The 3,534-nt window shown below is 40.8% G+C and overlaps 1 protein-coding gene across 1 annotated transcript in view; it reads right to left on the bottom strand.

The window, feature by feature from the left end:
- Window positions 1-3,534, bottom strand: part of ROCK1 (Rho associated coiled-coil containing protein kinase 1) — a 175,404-nt gene that overhangs the window by 152,988 nt on the left and 18,882 nt on the right.

Genomic DNA, 3,534 nt, shown 5'->3' with positions numbered 1-3,534 from the left:
TTGCCAAGAGAATCAATGTGCGTATTGAGCATATTAAACATTCTAAGAGCAGAGATAGCTTCCTAAAACGTGTGAAGGAAAATGACCAGAAAAAGAAAGAAGCCAAAGAGAAAGGTACCTGGGTTCAACTAAAGCACCAGCCTGCTCCACCCAGAGAAGCACATTTGTGAGAACCAATGGAAAGGAGCCTGAGCTACTGGAACCTATTCCCTATGAATTCATGGCATGATGGGTGTTAAAAATAAACTAATCTGGGGAAACAGCAGTTAGCGTAATGGCTATGTTGCTGGACTCCCACGTAGTCAACCGCGGTTCACGTCCCGGACCCGGTGGCTTAGAACTCACGCCGGGTGCGTGTACGTGCGTGCCCAAGATCCCAAGAGGAGAATGGAGAAGGGATTGTGGCGTGACCATTCCCCCCTGGGGGGTGATTTCTCGCTTTCTATCTCTATGTCTCTGTCTGTCTGGCAAGCGCACGCACCCTACAGCAAAAACCTTCCAAAAAAAAAAAAAAAAGAGAGAGAGAAAATAAATAAATAAATAAATAAACTAATCTGTAGTCAAAAAAAAAAGAATCCCAGTTCAGTTCTTTTTACTCCTAATTCAGTTCTTTTTCTAACTATACCATTCTATATTATAGAAAGTCAGTGTCTATACTAACTGATACCCAACAAGGCAAATAAGCTTATGTAATTTGATCGTCACAATGATAGCAGGCATAATCAGCCCATTTCAGAGATGGGATAACCAGATAGCATAGTGCTTTAGTAAACTGTCCAAGGACCAAAGGCTAGTAAATATCAATGCTAGGATTGGAAGCTAGTTAATGATGACCAAAAAAAAAAAACCAAGCTCTTCAATGTGACAGTGTATGTGCATGGAAGAGAGTGGATGATAGCCTTACTAGATATCAAAAGATCCAAGAGGTCAAACACTGACGTCATGGACAAAAACAAACAAACAAACAAAAACAATGCTCTGTATGGATGACCTGCATGGGAAGATTTCGGCCTTACATTCAGAGATCCTCATGAGTAATCCAGGCACACATGTGGCAATGATACAGGACTGGCTGAAGCTGAGGGTAGATCATGGCATCAAGACCCTATTGGAGGTGCTGTCTTTCTCTCTCTCTCTCTCTCTCTCTCTCTCCCCCTCCCACTCATAGAAGACATAGATAAACTTTTTTAAAAAAGCTAAAAAGATATTAAAAAGTCTTTATGATTAATAAGGTGTGGTATTACCACATGAATAGAAAGATAGATTAATGGAACCGAAAAGCTTAGAAGTAATTCCAAACGATTATATATAAATTTAATAATGAGGAAAGTGGCATTTCAAATCAATAAAGATAGGCCTTTTAAAGTATATGCTGTGGTGGGGGCAAGCAGGTGGCATGCTGGTTGGGGGCACTGGACTCCCACGTGGCCAACTGCGGTTCGAGTCCTAGACCTGGCAGCTTGCTTTTTCTCGCTTCCCCTCTCTGTCTCTCTCTGATCGAACTGGAAAATAAAATAAAATAAAAGAAAATAAGAAGGTAGCTTTAAAAAAAAGAAGTATACACTGTGGTGATAACCAGATAACTATTAATACAAAGATAAAATTGGATATATTTTGGGGCCAGCAGGTGTGATGGTTAAGGTGCTGGACTGCAACATGTCTGACCATAGTTTGAGACTTGGACCTGGCAGCTTTCTTTTTCTTTCCCTCTCTGTCACTGGTCAAATTTTTAAAAATAATAATAAATACAGTCTTTGAGAGGTTTTTGCTATAGGGTATGTGCGCTCACCAGAAAGATAGACAGAGACAGAGAGACAGAATGCAAGAAATCACCCCCTAGGGGGGATGGCCACACTGCAATCCCTTCTCCATTCTCCTCTCAGGATCTTGGGCACGCACGCACACGCGCCTGGCGTGAGTTTGAGACCTTTTTCTTTTTTTTTGAGAGGTTTTTCACTATAGGGCGCGTGCGCTCGCCAGACAGACAGAGAGAGACATAGAGACAGAAAGCGAGAAATCACCCCCCAGGGGGGATGGTCACGCCGCAATCCCTTCTCCTCCATTCTCCTCTCGGGATCTTGGGCACGCACGCACACGCGCCCGGCGTGAGATTTAAGCCACCGGGTCTGAGACGCGAACCGCGGTCGACTACGTGGGAGTCCAGCGACATAGCCATTACGCTAACTGCTGGTTCCCTCAAAGGATATTTTTAAATAAATTAATATTTTACCTCCTTCCTAGGAAAGTGTTCCTCACATTGTAGCAAGTTGTTAACTGGAATCATAAATGCTAGTGATTCAATTTTCTTGTTCTAGTCTCTGCTCATACCTGTTTGAAAATCCCATGCTATAGGGACTGTAGTTATGATTTCATAGGTTTGTACTTACCTTCAAATTTACCAAGTCGTATACTCTAAATATGTAGTGTTCTTTGTACGTTAACCATATCTCATTAAACTGGTGGAAAAAAAAAAAAAGTCATGCTGCAATCCTTTCTTTTCTTTTCTTTCTTTTCTTTTTCTTTTTAAAAAATTTTGCCAGAAGATGTGTATGCTCACCAGAAGAGCAGCAAGACAATAAGTGGGGGAGAAGAAAAAACCCTCCTTAAGGAATTGTCACACCATTATCCCTTCTCCTTCATTCTTTCCTCCTCTCAAAATTTTGGGTATATACACATGCATGCACACGCACCTGACATGTTTTTCAAGCTGCTAGATCTGAGACTAGAACCATACAATTGACCTTATGGAATCCAGTCTCCTTAACCACCAGGCCAAGGACTGGCCCCTATCCAATATATTCTATTCACTACTACTCTTATCTTGAAGGTCTAAGTTTTCTTTTCTAGGTGAAAAGAGCTCTCTCTCTCTCTCTCTCTCCCCCTCCCACTCATAGAAGACATAGATAAACTTTTTTAAAAAAGCTAAAAAGATATTAAAAAGTCTTTATGATTAATAAGGTGTGGTATTACCACATGAATAGAAAGATAGATTAATGGAACCGAAAAGCTTAGAAGTAATTCCAAACGATTATATATAAATTTAATAATGAGGAAAGTGGCATTTCAAATCAATAAAGATAGGCCTTTTAAAGTATATGCTGTGGTGGGGGCAAGCAGGTGGCATGCTGGTTGGGGGCACTGGACTCCCACGTGGCCAACTGCGGTTCGAGTCCTAGACCTGGCAGCTTGCTTTCTCACTTTCTCTTCCTCTCTCTCTCTTTCTCTCTTTGTCCCTCTCTGGTTAAAATAAAATAAAATAAAATAAAATAAGAAGGTAGCTTTAAAAAAAAGAAGTATACACTGTGGTGATAACCAGATAACTATTAATACAAAGATAAAATTGGATATATTTTGGGGCCAGCAGGTGTGATGGTTAAGGTGCTGGACTGCAACATGTCTGACCATAGTTTGAGACTTGGACCTGGCAGCTTTCTTTTTCTTTCCCTCTCTGTCACTGGTCAAATTTTTAAAAATAATAATAAATACAGTCTTTGAGAGGTTTTTGCTATAGGGTATGTGCGCTCACCAGAAAGA

The sequence above is a fragment of the Tupaia chinensis genome, unplaced genomic scaffold (genome assembly GCF_000334495.1).
Source record: "Tupaia chinensis unplaced genomic scaffold, TupChi_1.0 Scaffold000320_2, whole genome shotgun sequence".
Taxonomy (NCBI): domain Eukaryota; kingdom Metazoa; phylum Chordata; class Mammalia; order Scandentia; family Tupaiidae; genus Tupaia; species Tupaia belangeri.
This window is presented reverse-complemented; position numbering and strand designations above follow the sequence as displayed.